The following is a 20,126-nucleotide window of genomic DNA, read 5'->3' as shown; positions in this document are numbered from 1 at the left end:
TGCCACTTTTCGCACCATTCAAATATTTTTTCTAAATCGTTTTGCAGTTTGTTTTGATCTTCTGATGACTTTATTAGTCGATAAACGACAGCGTCATCTGCAAACAACCGAAGACGGCTGCTCAGATTGTCTCCCAAATCGTTTATATAGACAGGGAACAGCAAAGGGCCTATAACAAATGGTTCAAATGGCTCTGAGGAGTATGGGACTTAACATCTGTGGTCATCAGTCCCCTAGAACTTAGAACTACTTAAACCTAACTAACCTAAGGACATCACACACATCCATGCCTGAAGCAGGATTCGAACCTGCGACCGTAGCGGTCACGCGGTTCCAGACTGAAGCGCCAGAACCGTACGGCCACACCGGCCGGCCGGCCTATAACACTACCTTGAGGAACGCCAGAAATCACTTCTGATTTACTCGATGACTTTCCGTCAGTTACTACGAACTGTGACCTCTCTGACAGGAAATCACAAATCCAGTCACATAACTGAGACGATATTGCGTAAGGACGCAATTTCATTACGAGCCGCTTGTGTGGTACAGTGTCAAAAGCCTACCGGAAATCCAGAAATACGGAATCGGTCTGAAATCCATTGTCAATAGCACTCAACACTTCATGTGAATAAAGAGCTAGTTGTGTTTCACAGGAACATTTTCTAAATCCATGTTGACTGTGTGTCAATAAACAGCTTTCCTCGAGGTAATTCATCATGTTCGAACACAATATATGTTCTAAAATCCTGCTACATATCGACGTCAACAATACGGGCCTGTAATTTAGTGGATCACTCATACTACCTTTCTTGAATATTGGTGTGACCTATGCAACTTTCCAGTCTTTCGGTACGGATCTTTCGTCGAGCTAACAGTTGTATATGATTGTTAAGTATGGAGCTAATGCGTCAGAATACTCAGAAAGGAACTTAATTGGTATACAGTCTGGACCAGAAGACTTGCTTTTATTAAGTGATTTAAGCTGCTTCACTACTCCGAGATATTTACTTCTACGTTACTCATGTTGGCAGCTGTTCTTTATTCGAATTCTGGAGTATTTCTTCGTCTTGTTTTGTGAATGCATTTCGGAAGACTGTGTTTAGTAACTCTGCTTTGACAGCACTGTCTTCGATAGTATCTCCATTGCTATCGCGCAGTGAAGGCACTGATTGTTTTTTGCCGCTAACATACTTCACATGCGACCAGAATCTCTTTGGATTTTCTGCCAGGTTTCGAGACAACGTTTCGTTGTGGAAACTGTTATGGGCATCTCGCATTGAAGTCCGCGCTAAATTTCGAACTTCTGTAAAAGATCGCCAATCCTGGGGAATTTGCGTCTGTTTAAATTTAGCATGTTTGTTTCGTTGTTTCTGTAACAGTGTTCTAATCTGTTTTGTGTACCAAGGAGGATCAGCTCTGTCGTTTGTTAATTTATTTGGTATAAATCTCTCATTTGCTGTCGATACTATTTCTGTGAATTTAAGCCACATCTGGACTACACTTATATTATTAATTTGGAATGAGTGGAGATTGTCTCTCAGGAAGGCGTCAAGTGAATTTTCATGTGCATTTTTGAATAGGTATATGTTTCGCTTATTTTTCGAGGATTTGGGGAGTACAATATTCAGTCTCGCTACGACAACCCTGTGTTCACTAATCCCTGTATCGGTTTTGATACTCGTTATTAACTCAGGATTATTTGTTGCTAAGAGGTCAAGTGTGTTTTCACAACCGTTTACTATTCGCGTGGGCTAATAAACTAAGTGCTCGAAATAATTTTCAGAGAATGCGTTTAGCACAATTTTAGATGATATTTTATGCGTACCTCGGGAATTGCACATTTATTTTCGCCAACATATCGAGGGTAAATTAAAGTCACCACCGACTATTATCGTATGAATGGGGTACGTGTTTATGTCAAACTGAAGTTTTCTTTGAACCTTTCAGCAACTGTATCATCTGAATTGGGAGGTCGGTAAAAGGATCCAATTATTATTTTATTCCGGTTGCTAACAATGACCTCTGCCCATACTAACTCACAGGAAGTATTTATTTCAACAAGTTAAACTACTTCTAACAGCAACAAAGGTCAGCCTCTCTTAATACCGCAGTTGTATGTGTCTGTGGCTCGACGGCGAAATAAGAGCCTACATGGGAGTGGCACTTTGCGTGTTTCATTATTTCCCCGGATTCCTACATGCGCTGCCTCCTAGCAGAATGATCCAGAGATCGAGCTACAAGAACAAAATGCAGAGCAAGGGCCAGGGCTCAAACTACGGGAACAATATGGCACAGGAGGGATCAGAGATCTAACAACAAGAACAACATAGCGGAACAGGAGTCCGAGAACTAACTTTGAAAACAAGATGATGGAGCCAGGGCCAGTCTGAGGCCCAAGCGACACCAGCGGCCGCTTGGGTGCCAAGGTGAAAGATGTGCTAGAGGCGTCCCTTGCGTAAAATTGGTACACTAGTGAGCTTTACAATTATCAGCAAAAATAATTATTTGCACGCTCACTAAATTTAGATTTATTTTTAAAGGTCTTTCTAAGGACCTAGGGAGTGCCAACTAATTGACGAGGGGGGGGGGGGGGAAGGAGGAGGGAGAACCGAGTGTTATGTTGCTTGTGCGGGAAAATAGAGGACGGAAAGGGTCGCCAATTGATGTGTCACTTGGGTGGAAAAATGTCATCGAACCAGCCCTGGACGGAAATCAGAGATCATGGTACGAGAATAAGAATGTGGATCAGATTTCAGAGATTGAACTACGCGTCAGGGATAGAACGAGCAGAGCAAGACGGAAGAGCAGGTGAGCACCCAGCGAACTATTACACATTATAACATGCTGTGTAAAAACTGTGTCTGTCTGTGTGTAATATTTTTGGGGGCGGGAGGGAGAGAGAGTTTCTGTGAATGCTGAAAAACCGCCCCACCACACTCGTCGCTGCAACTCTACCCCTGAACGTAGGTAACCCAAAGACCAAAGGTCAAATAGTCAAATACTGTCGTAGTTACTGCATTCCAACTCACGATAAAATAAAATAAGGTAATAGCTATTCAGAGCATATGGAGAGAAACATTGCGGCATTGTAATTTGTAAGAATGAAGGAATGTAGGTTAGGGTTTTAGCGTCCTGCCGACATGTCTGACAACTACCGAATGACCACTAACTTGGTTGAGCCTCAGTACAGATGGGAACTGACTGAAATAATTTGAGAGAACCACCCAAACTTGCATAACACTGGTTGTACAAAATATTAACTCTGCTTCTCTCAAGTACGAGACCAGTGTCTTTACCAGTAGACTGTCAGACCGCTCGAGTTGCATGTCGGAAAGCGTAATATGCCTTTGAGAAGAAGGCAAAATAGTTGCGGAAATATTAAAGTCGAAAAGGAGATGAACTAGTGCTTTCGCATGTTGTAGCAACCTCTAGATTGTAACAAAGTCTGACGTTTAAACTGCAAACTTCTGTCGTTATGAAATTTATTGAATGGTTAATAAACAAATAACTTCCGCAACAGATCATCATTCGTTGGCTGCACAACGTCACTGGACAGGGCCTTACTCCCAACGGCTATTTCGACCAAATTCTATTAGAACACAAATCTGGCACCGTTTATCATAATATTCTAGATTCTTGTTTGGAAACATTGTAAATCGTGACATCGCAATCTCAAAGCGAGCAAAAATTCACCAAGTCACTTGAAATATTAAGACCCGCATAAAGTTTATCAGCATATCTATATATCCTAAGTTAACAGCGTTTGCTACGGTCAGCGTCCCAACAGTGGAGTCACATGCGTGACACGCTATTTTCTGTGTTACTAAATTTATGTATTAATGGGTATCAATTTTGATTCAATGGTAAAAAATTGGATGTATTTTCAGCACGAGAAAGATTACACTCTTACCATCAAGATTTCACCTTCCACTGATTTGTTATCTCAGACTGGTGAGAGTATTGCTTATTTCGTTGCCTTTCCTCATTCTTGTCCAACTCAGATTGAGCGATTTATATGTTGATTGATCAGTAAACAAAAGAGTAAAGTAATAGTGCAGCTGGATGGACAATGGACAACATTTACAGGGATGAAGGAATAAATGCGTTCTAGCCCTTTGTGAAACAGAATACATTTTGAAAACAGTACAATATAATGCAAGCACATCCTGACACGAAATCCCTTTGTAATTCATTATCTACGAGGTCATGATAGTATATAATATATGAAAATGAAACCGCACTATTGTATACCCGTTGCACTGGTGATCCCAGTGGAGTTCATCTCATTTCCCGACTCATTTGTCTATCTACGCCGCGGGGGATATTGCATTGACTGCTAAAAACGTATTACCGTTTCCGCTCAGTCTGCCCTGGAGTTCAGCTGCAGCATTTTAAACGTGGACGATATTTACGCGACACTCAGATTACAGGTGCGCTCATATTACTGCTCTGCTCCGAGTTCACAAAACGAAGTCTGCTTGTAATTGCTGGCGTTTTATGAGCTCTGCTGTGGAAACGAAATACCGTATCTGCATTTGTGTTTCCATGGATTCAGGTGTACAGGGAACAGCCGATTGGCTCCCATAAAACATATGGTTATCGATAAAGTACCGGGATATGTTTCTTCTCCACGTAACACCGGCCAGGATCAATTTCCTTTATCAGCAACCATAGAGGTTTGCTGAATCTATTGCGCTAAACCGCTATTAGCGAATGTAATAAAACGTACAGCAACAAACGGACCTGGCTTTCCCGCAGTTTGTGATATCGTAAAGCATGTGCCCTGTGATCTAGTGAGAGCAGTGTGGAACCTAATAATGCGATTTGGGAGAAACCGAAGAATAAACAGTACTAAGCGGATCTGTAGCTTGTGATATCATTAATAAATACTGTATGTGGCGCAGTTTATCGTGACTTCACACAATACGAACTGTTCAGAAGACCTAAAACAACGTACCAGGAAGCGTAAAACACATTAAAAAGAAAGAAGGCAGACAAGATGATAAATGTCGGCTGAATAAGGGACCTCCGGTTTCTTAATAATGATAATAAGTAGTAGAAAGACCAAAGCAAAATGACGTGGCATCTGTTTAGCGTTTATAAGCACTGCAATATACCGGGAACCAGCACTTGCTTCACACAAACGCGAGCGTACACAGGGTGTTAAAATATTCAGCACTCTGAGAGGTGGTAGTATGGACTAAAACAAGACAAAATTTCCTGTGAAGATGGGCTCAAATACGCATACCTCAACAGCTATAAGCACTTGTTTATCTTTTCTACTGTGAAACACATCTCATCCATAGCAAGCTGTTTGCTATTACAAACAACTTACAGAATGCAGTAAACAAATGAGGACACATTCCTCTGTTCAAGAACATGGATACAGCATGCAGCAAACATCTGCTAGTATTGTCACTGTAAATCGTATTCACAGTTCAAGTGCAGTGTACACATTAGTTCCGATGGAACCAGTTTGTCCGAGAACACTTCTCACAAACATGTAATGGTCAGTGGATAGGTCTAGGTTGTCTAGTACGTTGGCCAGCGCGTTCCCTCGATCTTAATCCCTTGGATTTTTGGTTGTGGGGACACATCAGATCTGTTGTATACCAGAACCTATTAATGATGCAGCGATACTACTAACGCGTCATCAAGATTGCCAGTGAATTCGTAACCAACTTTTCGCAGAGTTCCCAATTCCGTCAGACGTCGAAGATAATCATGCCATACTTGAATGTACACTGTATTGAGCACTTCCTTTAGTGATGTCTCACAACTGCAGGTCATATGTTCACTGTCCTGTTACATTAACGCGACACGTCTCAAAAGGTTGAATAACCACCTTTTGCAGAATGGTCCGTTGCGAGACGTCCGGGAGGACAGTGAATGAAGCTCTGTAAGGCACCGACAGGGATGTGAAGCCATGCCGACTCGAGTTCCGTATCCAGCTACGCTAGGTCTCTCGGGTCAGGATCTATGGCGCGAACAACGCGATTGAGGTGGTCCCACAGATTCTCAATTGGGTTTAAGTCCGCAGAGTTTGATGGCCAGTGGATTACGGTAAACTCAGACTGGTGCTTTTCGTACCACGCACGGTCACTGCAAACTTTGGGACACGTTTCATTGTCCTGCTGGTAGATGTCCTTGTGCTGAAGTAAAACAAACTGCATGTAGGCGTGGACACGGTCCCCAAGGTCAGATGTACACTTACGTTGATCCATTGTACCTTCGTGAATGTTAATCCGGAAAATGTCACGAAAACGTGGCGCAGAACATAATGCTCTCTTCCCCGACCATCTGTCTGATGGAGCATATAATACGATTCATCTGAAAAGCCACTTGTCGCCAACCAATGGGCATCCAGTTGTGTTTTTTCAAGTTCAAATTCCAACGTTCGCTGCCGATGAACAGCAGTCAGCATGGTTGGAGGAACTACGCGCTTGCTACGGCGAACAATACGCACCAAAACTCACTCAACGCTCTTTGAGGAGACACCAATGGTAGCCTGTTGTTTTATCTGGGCGGTCAGTTGCTCAACAATTGCACGTCTATTCGCCCCTGTCATCTATGGCCCATGGTATACCAAACTTATCTCGGCTCCTGTTTTCAATACTGCCATTTTGCCATGCACGGCGTACTTTAACGATGGCGGCACACGAGCAGTTTACAAACTTCGACGTTTCGGAAATGCTTCCAGCCTTGGTCGGAAACCATCGATCATGATCATTTGGACGTCAGATAAATCGCTCCGTTTCCGCATTATGACTACGGCTGTAGTATTTTCCGCTTCCATTCGACACGATTTATATACTGTCCACTGCTAGTGCTGTTAACAGCCGTCTTAAAGACAAACTATGAGTTAATTACTGAAATTTTTATAATCCCTATTTAAAAAAAAATTTGAACCATAATGTATAACAGTAACATATTTTAAAAGACGACTTTGAACACAGGAGTGTAAAGAATTTCGCCGCGCGGGATTAGCCGAGCGGTCTAAAGCGCTGCAGTCATGGACTTTGCGCCGGTCCCGGCGGAGGTTCAAGTCCTCCCTCGGGCATGGGTGTGTGTGTTTGTCCTTAGGATAATTCAAGTTAAGTAGTGTGTAAGCTTAGGGACTGATGACCATAGCAGTTAAGTCCCATAAGATTTCTCACACATGTGTGTGTAAAGAATTTCCAGAAAAAAGTCTAGCTTCTGATTCGGTTTTATTTCTAGACACGAATACCTATGCTTTATATAAATAATTAAACATAGGAATACCAAAGTATTTGCCGTAAAGCGCATTACGAAGGGATGGGAGGTGGAAGTATTTTATGCCTAGACGGAAAAAAATTAAAAAACAAACGAAATACGTAGACTGCTGTTGGTTTATGTTTAAAGCGATACTTATGTGTAAGTAGGGTATGAAGCTGAAAATATCTTAACATAGTCTTAGCAGTATCATCGCACTTTTAACAACCCGGGCTATCAACGGGGGTGATGGGGTACTTTATGCCCCACGTAAGAAAAAGAAAAACATTACATGTAAATTTCATTAACAGTTGTTGACTTTTACTCACAACATACATTTTAAAGAGATATTGATGTGTAAGTAAGGTCCTAAACATGAAAATATTGAATATATCATTCACTGACAAAAGTAACATCTACTTCTTAGACTTAAATCTTTGGGTTGAGTTTACTGAAAACTTTAAAACATTTATGGAATTTGAGACCATAACGTATTAAAAACCATAAATTTTTTTCAGAATTTTAAAATACAAAGTAGCTTACAATTTTTTAAATAGCTGGGCATGAAGTTCCCCCTTCGTATTACGAAGGTCAACTTGCTTCATTACACTTGCAACATAAAATACAATTCAGAAGAAAGTGTGAGACCAAAATCTGTGGTTCATACATCAAATTGTTCCAAAAGGCCCATTAAAGGATGGTAAGTATTACATGGGCTTACAACTATTAGTCTTGGAACTGCTACACTATTTAGAAATTTAAAAATGAACATGTACAGTCACAATCGCAAGAAACTTCTTTTTTTATGAGTTTAGCTGTTGCGGTCTGTTTTAGACAATCTTCAGACCTATCAACATGACGATGGCGGTGAAAGGAGCAGGCGCTATGTCTCCACGAACGGTAACTGTTCGTTGGTGCGGACATAGCGTCTGTTCCCTTCACCGCCACTGTCTACCATCATGGTGGTAGGTCTGAAGAAGGTCTAAAAGAGACCGAATCGGTAAACTCACAAAAAAAGAAGTTTCTTGCGGTTGTGACCGTTCATTTTCATTCTTAAGTAATAAAAAACTGCTGCTCTCCAAGAGAAATTTTCTCAAAAGTTGCTATTTAAAAATCTTACAATATTTTTCAAGATTTCCCCTTCTGTTCACCAACCCGTCCCGTTACCTCAGAAGTATGGAACTAAGCTGCACGTGCATGTCCCCTGGGCACAAGTATCGGTTGGGTAGCGTTGGCCAAGGTGCTCATTGTGTAACGCTTTCCATTTCCGGCAGTCTATATTATAGTCTAACAACATACCTTCTACCTCCATTTCTAATCCTGAATACGTTTTCACTGGTTTTCGTACATTAGTAAAAAAAACACAGAATAACGCAAAAAAAGAGTATTAAGTGACTGACTAGAAAGTCAAAAAAGTTCTGCACAAAACGAACACCCACCACAAGTAACTGAATTACAGATACCTATCTAGTTGCGTCTGGTCTTTCTTTTCGCTGTAATGACTGCGGTGAGACGTCATGGCACTAAATCCGCCAGAAACTGAAACATTGTAGAGCCGTCTTGATCCGTGACCGCCATAACATTCCCTCACAAGTCATGAAGAATGGTCTGAGACGGATCCAGGTAGTGAACATGTCTCCCGAGGACGTCAGAGCTTTGGTCAGTGCACTTAAGAAAAGGCCATCACGAAGGAGAAAAGTGGAGGGAGGGCAGTCTCACATGAGCAGTGTGTGATGCCGTCCGATGAATGAGGCGAGGTTGGTACCTCGTGGCGGAACCACAAGGAAGCACAGTCGCTGCTGTACACAGCTTCCAGTGATGCACGCTGGCGTAGACGCGTCCTCAAGAGTTCCATACGCCACCGCTGGAACAAAAGTCAGAGTGGAGCGCCGCTCAGCCCCAGTCTGTAATCAACGCCGACGACAACAGCATCGTCCCACTACGGCCGGCAGTCAGAGAGTTGATTAGACAGAACTATGCAGCAAACTTTGTAGACTTCTTTGCTTTAAGAGCAGAGACTATTATCTTGCACTGTATCAAGTGATATGTTTGTGTTCAGTGGCAGCAACAAATATACATGACATTCCTGTCGCAACGGACTGTTTAGAAGTATTTCACCCTATAATAAAGTGATATAGTAGTTTGTATGTCTTAAGGTATCAACTCGACGTCCTCCAGATATGAATCTAAGAACCCACCACTGTGCCGACGAGTGTGACTTCGTCCGGCACAACACAAGGAGAAATTTCCTATGAGAATGCCTGCCACAAGCCACTCGTCCTGTCGAAACGTCATATTATCAAACAGCCATCCACCGAGCAGTCCGAAACACACGCCTCCAATCAATAAGTGTAAAACTATATTGTTCGATTTGGCATCAATGAGTCAGGTCAGCTATAGATGCTGTGGACGTTGCATTTGTGAATGCTCTCATTGTGAAACGACAGTAATTTCGCAGCCGGCTGCGCGCTGTTTCTGGATGCGAATGTCGCTAATTAAACTGATGCGCAGTTTCCTGTGACAGCACGTGCAGGCTTCCTGTCCCTGCAACTGTTGTTGTTTCTGTCATAGCCATGAGCGGATGGAGTCATTCAGTGGCGTGACAAGCAGTTTTAAAAGTCAAAAGAAGATAACATCTCATTAAAATATATGTTGCGTCATTATAGCTTCATTATGTTCCGCCTTTTTCATCCGTAACATTCATTTCATGAACAATAGACAACATCCTGCGCTTCGAAACTGGTGTTCTACATCCTGTTCCTAAAGAACACGACACATATTTTTAAGTCCTCAAAATTCTTGTCAAATCACGTACTAATTCCGAATGTATCTTATTTCAATGTAGAATAAATATAAAGTGATCAGAATAAATTCGTGTAAGTGTTGTAGCACAAACAATTAAAATAACGTGAAACGTCTAGCAAATTATTTCAAGAAGCCTTTTCAGCTTAATCTTTTAGAGGATAGCTCATTAGAAATATTCGAATGAAATGTATATCGATAATCTCCCGCAATAGAAGAAATGGTGCGTGAACACATAATCGACAATTGTCTGTAGAGCTGTGAACAACATGTGGCAAACGCTTTCAATTTATGTAATCTCTAAAAATATCAGAGTAGCTAGAGAAAGTTCTTGCTAAAACTGACACTAGAAACTTAGTAGTTACTTATAAATTCATTGAAATGCGAGTAAAGAGAAATTTCTTGAAAACTTGCAACATATACACTATGTGACCAAAAGTATCCAGACACCTGGCTGAAAATGACAAGTTCGTAGCGCCCTCCATCGATAATTCTGGAATTCAACATGCTTTTGGCCCACCCTTAGCCTTGGTGACAGCTTCCACTCACGCAGGAATATGTTCAATCATGTGCTGGAAGGTTTGGAGCGCTGCACTGAGGAGAGATATCGATGTCGATTGGTGAGGCCTGGCACGAAGTCGGCGTTCCAAAACATCCCAAAGGTGTTCTGTAGGATTCAGGTCAGGACTTTCTGCAGGCCAGTCCATTACAGGGATGTTATTGTCGTGTAACCAGTACGCCATAGGCGATGCATTATGAACAGGTGCTCGATCGTGCTGAAAGATCCAATGACCATCCCCGAATTGCTCTTCAACAGTGGGAAGCAAGAAGGTGCTTTAAACATCAATGTAGGCCTGTGCTGTGATAGTGCCATGCATAACAACAAGGGGTGCATGCCCCCTCCATGAAAAACACGGCCACACCATAACACGACCGACTCCAAATGTTACTGTTGGCACCACACATGCTGGCAGATGACGTTCACCGGGCTTTCGCCATACCCACACCCTGCTATCGGACCGCCACACCGTGTACCGTGATTCGTCACCCCACACAACGTTTTCCACTGTTCAATCGTCCAACTTTTACGCTTCTTACACCAAGTGAGGCGTCGTTTGACATTTACTGGAGTGATGCGTGGCTTATGAGCAGCCGCTCTACCATGAAATCCAAGGTTTATCACCTCCCGCCTAACTGTCATAGTAGTTGCAGTGGATCCTGATGCAGTTTGGAATTCTTGTGTGATGGTCTGGATAGCTGCCTACTACACATTATGGCTCTCTTCAACTGTCGGCGGTCTCTGTCAGTCAACAGACGAGGTCGGCCTGTACACTTTTGTGCTGTATGTTTCCACTTCATTACCACATTGGAAACAGTGGAGCTAGGCATGTTTAGGAGGGTGGAAATCTCGCACACAGACGTATGACACAAGTGACACCCAATCACCTGACCAAGTTCGAAGTCCATGAGTTCCGCGGAGCGTCCCAATCTGCTCTCTCGCTATGTCTAATGATTACTGAGGTCGCTGATACGGAGTACCTGGCAGTAAATGGCAGCACAGTGCACCTAATATGAAAAACGTGTTTTGGGGGATGTCCGGATATTTCGATCACATACTGCATGTAGCCAAACACCATACAAGAAACGCAATAAGCGTGACACTGGAAACTTAAGAGCTTCTTATAAATTCATTGAAATGTTAGTAAAGAGGATTTAAATGCATTCATAGTGCGTATTATCACTCAGAGGGGGGGGGGGGGGGGGGGGAGGGGCAAAGCAGGGGAGGGGAGGCAGGATAATCAATCGAAGCAGAGCTTGTCTTATTAACGATACTGATTTTATGTAGAAAGAAATCTTAATTTAACCAGGATCTTACCTCATCATTTTCATAAAAAACAGATATTATTAAAATGAAGCGTAAAATGTAGACATGACTAAAATGACTAGATAATTAAACGTTAATAATTACGATCTGAGAATTAAAATTGGCATGGAATCTCAACGTGCCTTTTTAAAACGGATCTACAATGAGTATATGTTTTCCTAAATTCCCATACTTCCCCTCCCCCGTTGCTGGAGGGAGTAAACACCGCATCTGCACACGAAGTCACCTGATTCCCTTTAATTCATGGGAGAGGGGCTATATTCTCTGACACCGCTTTCAATCACATCCCAGATGTGTCCAATCGTGTTCAGATCTGTCGAGTTGGAGGACCATCACAACAACTGGAACTCGCCTCTGTGTTCCCTGAACCACTCCAACACACTCTTGGCCTCGTGACAAGGCGCATTATCTTGTTGAAAAATGCCAATGCCGTCGGGAAACATGATCGTCATGAAGGGATTTACGTAGTCTGCAACCGGTGTACGTTGCTCCTTGGCCGTCATACCGTCTTGTACGAGCTTCGCTGGACCCACGGATGCCCACGTCACTGTTCCCCAGAGCCGCCGCTAACTTGTCTCCATCCCGAGGTACAGGTGTCAAGGAACTGTTCCTCTGGAAAACGACGGATTTGGACCATCGGTGTAATGAAGAACGTATCGTGATTCATCGGACCATACAACGCTCTGTCACTATGCCAACGTTCAGTGCGTATGGTCACCTGCCCATTTCAGTTGCAGCTACCGATGGTGTGGCTTTAACACGGGCACGTGCATGGGTCGTCAGCAACGGATGCACATCGTTAGGAGTGTCTGACCTCTGCGTTTTCAGACACACTTGTACTTTTCCCATTATTAAAATCTGATGTTAGTTGGCCACATTAGCCGCCCGTCCGTGTCACAGGCCCGCCGATCTTATGACATTCGACATCTGTAGTGAGTAGCAGACGCCCAATTCAACAACGTCTGGACGTGGTTTCATCTTGGTTTCGTCAGGTGCTGAAGACACTCACCACAGCACTCATCGAGCAACCGACAAATCTTCTAGTTCGCGAAAAGCTCATGCTGAGGCTCGGGGCTGTCACAATCTTCCCTCGGTCAAACTCAGGTAGATCGCGCGCCTTCCCCTTTCTACACTACTGGCCATTAAAATTGCTACGCCACGAAGATGACGTGTTACAGCCGCTAAATTTAACCGACAGGAAGAAGATGCTGTGATATGCAAATGATTAACTTTTCAGAGCGTTCACACAAGGTTGGCACCGGTGGCGACACCTTCAACGTGCTGACACGAGGAAAGTTTCCAACCGATTTCTCATACACAAACAGCAGTTGACCGGCGTTGCCTGGTGAAACGTTGTTTTGATGCCTCGTGTAAGGAGGAGATATGCGTACCATCACGTTCCCGACTTTGATCAAGGTCGGATTGTAGCCTATAGCGATTGCGGTTTATCGTATCGCGACATTGTTGTTCGCGTTGGTCGAGATCCAATGACTGTTAGCAGAATATGGAATCGCCGTGCTGGATCCCAATGGCCTCGTGTCACTAACAGTCGAGATGACAGGCATCTAATCCCCATGGCTGTAACGGATCGTGCAGCCACGTCCCGATCCCTGCGTCAACAGATGGGGACGTCTGCAAGACGACAACCATCTGCACGAACAGTTCGACGACGTTTGCAGCAGCATGGACTATTAGCTCGGAGACCATTGCTGCGGATTACCCTTGACGCTGCATCACAGGCAGGAGCGCCTGCGATGGTGTACTCAACGACGAACCTGGGTGCACGAATGGCAAAACTTCAATTCTTCGGATGAATCCAGGTTCTGTTTACAGCTTCATGATGATCGCAGCCGTGTTTGGCGACATTGCGGTGAACGCACATTGAAAGCGTGTATTCGTCATCGCCATACTGGCGTAACACCTGGCGTGATGGTATAGGGTACCATTGGTTACACGTCTAGGTCACCTCTTGTTCGCATTGACGGCTCTTTGAATAGTGGACGTTACATTTCAGATTTGCTGCGAATCGTGGCTCTACCCTTCATTCGATCCCTGCGAAACCCTACGTTTCGGCAGGATGATGCACGACCGCATGTTGCAGGTCCTGTACGGGCCTTTCTGGATACAGAAAATGTTTGACTGCCGCCCTGGCCAACACATTCTCCAGCTCTCTAACCAACTGAAAACGTCTGGTCAATGGTGACCGAGCAACTGGCTCGTCATAATACGCTAGTCACTACTCTTGATGAACTGTGGCATCGTGTTGAAGCTGCATGGGCAGCTGTACCTGTACACGCCATCCAAGCTCTGTTTGACTCAATGTCCAGGCGTATCAAGGCCGTTATTACGGCCAGAGGTGGTTGTTCTGGGTACTGATTGCTCAGGATCTATACACCGAAATTGCTTGAAAATGTAATCGCATGTCAGTTCTAGTATAATATATTTGTCCAATGAATACCCGTTTATCATCTGCATTTCTTCTTGGTGTAGGAATTTTAATGGCCAGTAGTGTATATATGGGCAGCACGCTCAGGGACACTATATGAACCGTGCGTATGTCTAACTAACAGTCATTCCTTGCCAATTCCTCGCCAATTTCTATCCAGGTGACTCTGCCAAGGCCTGGACATGTTTATATCGACATCAGGTTGGTGATCGTAAGTTATGGCTGATGAGTGTAGGTTGCAGAGGATCTGGCATGCCATTACTCAGCAGTCTTTGAGATTGGTGCAATGTCATACAGTTGAACCACTATGGAATGATGCGCCTGTATCTCTCATGGCTCAGTTCTATCCGATGATGCTGCCAGTGTTGGCAGCGTTCGTCTTCTGTCCTAGCCTAAAGGCGACCCAACCTTCGACACCGGTACTGGTATGGGAACTGCACAACTGGTGTTTTACACCGTGGTCAGCGCACAGAAGACACCGCGGCCCGCGAGCTGGTCCTTCGCAACATGTGCGGTGATGAAACTTCCTGGCAGATTAAAACTGTGTGCCGGACCGAGACTCGAACTCCCTGGCAGAGTTGGTAGAGCACTTGCCTGCGAATGGCAAAGGTCCCGAGTTCGAGTCTCGGTCCGGCACACAGTTTTAATCTGCCAGGAAGTTTCATATCAGCGCACACTCCGCTGCAGAGTGAAAATCTCATTCATGTGCGGTGATTGTCTCAGATCGTTGTGATGCCAGCACTTAGGGCTCCGCATCGGTCTTTCCAGATCATTTAGTATCGTCTAGCAGCACTGTGATATCGCCTGACTGTTAGAAGTAACTCCAGGCTCTTTAACTAAGCCAATCTGTTACTTTGGAAGACTTCGTTAACTGTGCACAAAGACGATTTTAAGTACCTGGATTATCTAGTAACTTAACGCTGTTACGTTTTGGCTCAAGTGGATTCGGCACGGACAGAATATGACCTACTTTGTGGCAGTTTGTTTCGTTTGCAAATAAACCACAGCATTCATCACGTCTGCGTCGAATGCTTCATTCTGTGCAGTGAATGTGCACCCTGTATATTCCAAAGCATAGTACCGCCGTCATTGTCTTTCGACGCTACTAATTGAACTAGCAGCACTACAAACAGGCCGTGCACGCCAGTAGGAACATAGCGGACCAAAACACCTTTACGCCAAATGCAGGATTATCACCAGCCTCTTTCGACATTTTAGACGAAGGTTCAGTGCTCGCAGCACCAATGACGGAGCAGAAAGGCACCACAGCAAAGGCAGGCCAGCTGCCATACCTTCCGACTGCTGCCTTTTTTTGGTGTACCGGTACGTGGTTGTAAGCGGTGGATCGGCACAACAAGTGGGCACAGAACCTGTATAAATATACATATTTTTAGCCAAAGGCATCTCAGTCTAGCACCGCCATCTAAGAAGGAAAGTCTATTCCAAGCGACGGGCAACAAACACTGACGGAAACAAACATCGTAATACCAATATGGAATTGTGCTGCATAAACCAAAGCTGGTATGCATATTTCTACGTCTAAAAGACGATGTGTATTCGATGGTCAGCGTTAGGTACCTTTGGGTTGGACGTGGTGAGTTGGTGTTAGTCAATAATGCCGTTAAGGTGACAAAGATGCTATTGTCAACACGTCACTGAGTTTGAACCAGGTAGTGTAACAGGGCTACGGGATGTTGGTTGTTCCATATGAGATACTGCAGAAAGACTTGACAGAAATGTAGCCACTGTACGTGATTGCTGGCAGCGGTGGATACGAGAATATATGGTCACATAAAAATCGGGCTCCGGAAGGTCACATGGCACTACCGAGAGACAAGACCATCGTGTTCGGCGTATGGCTCTGGCGTATCATACAGCATCTGCAGCAGCAATGTGAACAGCAATTGGCACCACAGTGGCCGAACTAACTGTTACATGTCGGTTACTTGATGGACAGCTCCGAGACAGACTCCCTGTAGCGTGTATTCCATTTATCCAAAACCACCGCCATTTGTGACTTCAATGGTGTCAAATGAGAGCTAAGTGGAGAGCAGGGTGGAGATCTGTCGTATTTTCTGATGAAAGGTGGTTCTGCTTAGGTGCCACTGATGGGCAATTGCCACTTGAGGACCAATCTGTCTCCATGCTAGATACACTGGCTCTACACCTGGAGTTACGCTATGGGCTGCAGTTTCGTACGACAGCAGGAGCATCCCCATGGTTATCCCACGCACCGTGATCGCAAATTTGCACGTCAGTCTGGTGATTCCACCTGCTGCGCTGCCATTCATGCACAGCACTCCAGCGGGTGTTTTCCTTGTCTTGGACAGCTCGATCAGCAGATCCGTCTCGAATCGAGCACATGTGGAACATAATTAGAGGAGAACTCTGACGTCACCCACGAGTAATATTAACGCCCCTGTATTGATCAAGTGCACCATGCATTGAACTCTATCCCAGAAATTGGCATCCAGCACCTGTAAAACACAATGCATGCGCGTTTGCACGCTTGCATTCATGTTCTGGCGGTTACAGCTGTTATTAATGTACCAGAATTTCGTATTTGAAATGGCTTATCTCGTGCTTACATTAACCTGTGATCTTGCAATGGTAATCACTTAAGGGGACCACACCGTGGTTCACGTCGAAAAAAATCGATTTTCGGTTTTCATCATATTTCGATAGGTTAAGGTTTTATTTAAGTACTCTGAAAATAATTTTGTTGAAAAAAAAAAAGATTTCGAGCATTTAAAGAGTATTTTCCTACCACGTGTGTTCATGTGGCACAACGTTGAGAAAACTAACTGTTGATATGAGAGGGAAGAAATTAGGAGATGGAGAATTGTTGACGTTTGGGAACAAGGCTGAAAAAAACTAATTGCTGATATGAGAGGAAAAAAATTAGAAGATGGAAAATTGTTGCACGGACAGGGTCGGTTAACTAAAACTGAAATGGAAAACTTGCAGGTATACTATGGGCAGGCAATTAGGAGAAATAAAGAAAATCTGGAGGCAGTGAAGAGAGATGTTTGGGCCATATTCTTCCATAAGTCCTCTACTGATAAGCCATGTCATGGATTATGTCCATCAGGAGAAAATTCGTGTTGCAGATAAAATAGGGCTCAGGCACCTGCAGAATCTTAATCTAAGTAGCACTCTCTTCCTGCTGCTGTTATTACAGCAATCAAACCTGTTTTCAGAGACTTGCCTCATCCTGACCTTCTACGGGAATATCTGCATGGGGAGACACAGGACCCAAACGAATGTTTCAACAGCATAATTTGCAACCGCCTTCCTGAAACTGTATTTGTAGGCATGCATACAATGAAACTAGGAGTTCATGATGCTGTTATTACCTTCAATTGTGGTAATAGTGTAAAGTGTTGGGTACTGAAAAAGCTGGGAATTAATCTTGGTGAAAATACGATCACTGGGCAGCAACACTGCGATAAAATGAGGATAGCAGATGCAGACAGGTCTGCATCTAATATGGTCAAGAAAGCAAGACAAACATCCAGGAAGGTAAAAAAAGAAGCTGGAGGCCCTGCTAGAGGCCAAAGAAGGGCCATCATGTGCTGCAGGACAGTTTTAATTAACTGTAAGTAACAAATTACAAAAGTTTTTTCTTTAAAGTCAATTTCCCTCCAACTAAAATTTTCAGTACATATGCCCCATTACATCAGAAACTATCATAGATAAATGAATGAAATTTTCAAAGACTCTGCATACATAAAAAACCACTTCTGGTACAACATTCATTAATATTCCCCCATTAGGAAGTTGAGAAAAAAATATTTTCTGCAGAAAAAACTTAATACTTTTTGTTAATAAATTTAGAAAAGTACTTCTTAAAAACTATAAAATTTATAAAGTAGACTTTAGTACAGTTGACTCTATTAGCATAATGTACCATACAGTAAAAATATTAAGGTCCTGCATCAAATAGAAATGGGTGAAATACTTGCCTAAATTAACATGGGTTAGATAGGCAGGGTGTGGCATCTTAAGCATGTTACCTGGAAAAATGTGTTCCTGCAATTTCATTACTCTAGATTAATTACTTTTTGGCGTTGCGATGTTTTTTTCCGTGGGGTATCGTCTCAGTTGTGCGACTGGATTCACGTTTTCCTGTCAGGAATGTCACAGTTCGTAGTAATAGACGGAAAATCATCGAGTAAATCTGAAGTGATACCAGGTGTTCCCCAGGGAAACGTCCTGGGACCTCTGCTGTTCCTGATCTATATAAATGACCTGTGTGACAATCTGAGCAGTTCTCTTAGGTTGTTCGCAGATGATGCTGTAATTTACCGTCTAGTAAGATCATCCGAAGACCAATATCAGTTGCAAAGCGATTTAGAAAAGATTTCTGTATGGTGTGGCAGGTGCAGTTGACGCTAAATAACGAAAAGTGTGAGGTGATCCACATGAGTTCCAAAAGTAATCCGTTGGAATTCGATTACTCGATAAATAGTACAATTCTCAAGGCTGTCAATTCAACTAAGTACCTGGGTGTTAAAATTACTAACAACTTCAGTTGGAAAGACCACATAGATAATATTGTGGGGAAGGCCAGCCAAAGGCTGCGTTTCATTGCCAGGACACTTAGAAGATGCAACAAGTCCACTAAAGAGACAGCTTACACTACACTCGTTCGTCCTCTGCTAGGATATTGCTGCGCGGTGTGGGATCCTTACAAGGTGGGATTGACGGAGGACATCGAAAGGGTGCAAAAAAGGGCAGCTCGTTTTGTCTTATCACGTAATAGGGGAAAGAGTGTGGTAGATACGATACGCGAGTTGGGATGGAAGTCATTAAAGCAAAGACGTTTTTGGTCGCGGCGAGGTCTATTTACGAAATTTCAGTCACCAACTTTCTCTTCCGAATGCGAAAATATTTTGTTGAGCCCAACCTACGTAGGTAGGAATGATCATCAAAATAAAATAAGAGAAATCAGAGCCCGAACAGAAAGGTTTAGGTGTTCGTTTTTCCCGCGCGCTGTTCGGGAGTGGAATGGTAGGGAGATAGTATGATTGTGGTTCTATGAACCCTCTGCCAAGCACTTAAATGTCAATTGCAGTGTGATCATGTAGATGTAGATGCACTGCGACACTTGGGCTCCACCATCGACGAGTCGAGTGCGACTTCCAAGTCCACTCCCATGGAGTAGGCGACTTCCAGCTGGTGGGCAAACTTTGGCATCACTACAGTCTTAGCTGGACTTCTGCGTTGGAAGGCAGCCGTTCGTAACCGAGGTAGTGGGGCCGCCTATCTGCCTGTACGTGTGCAGGCAAACTGACGCTGTATCCCTGCACTCGCAAAAGCAAACACTACCGTTGCAAGCATCACGGCGGCCTTCAGCGACTGCTCGTACACCTTGGCCTAAACAGCGGAATCGTGACGGTGCAGTGCACGTGCTGCCTTCAGAGTTATGCTCAGCATTCCAACACAGCCGCCAACTCAATGCTAGCACCACCGGCCTCGCGCTTTCAGCACACGCCGAGGGATCGTTGCTACCACGGGATGTCGCTACAGGAGCTGAAACTTGTTTTATAATAAAACGTGTGTCTCTTAATGATGTTTTCTTGAGCCAGCGCTGGACAACATACCGATGTAAACCCACTGTCTCAACTCAGCCCTGCCACTGTAGAGGTAATCCATCCTGGGCCCGTACCCAACCTACAAACTGAATCACGTATTCTTCTTCTACACAATGTAAGCACAGAACGTAATTTTTTTTTACTTGCTTTCCCTCGCAGTGCT

This window comes from Schistocerca americana, chromosome 2, assembly GCF_021461395.2.
Source record: "Schistocerca americana isolate TAMUIC-IGC-003095 chromosome 2, iqSchAmer2.1, whole genome shotgun sequence".
NCBI classification, from domain to species: domain Eukaryota; kingdom Metazoa; phylum Arthropoda; class Insecta; order Orthoptera; family Acrididae; genus Schistocerca; species Schistocerca americana.
Note: the sequence above shows the minus strand (reverse complement) of the source record.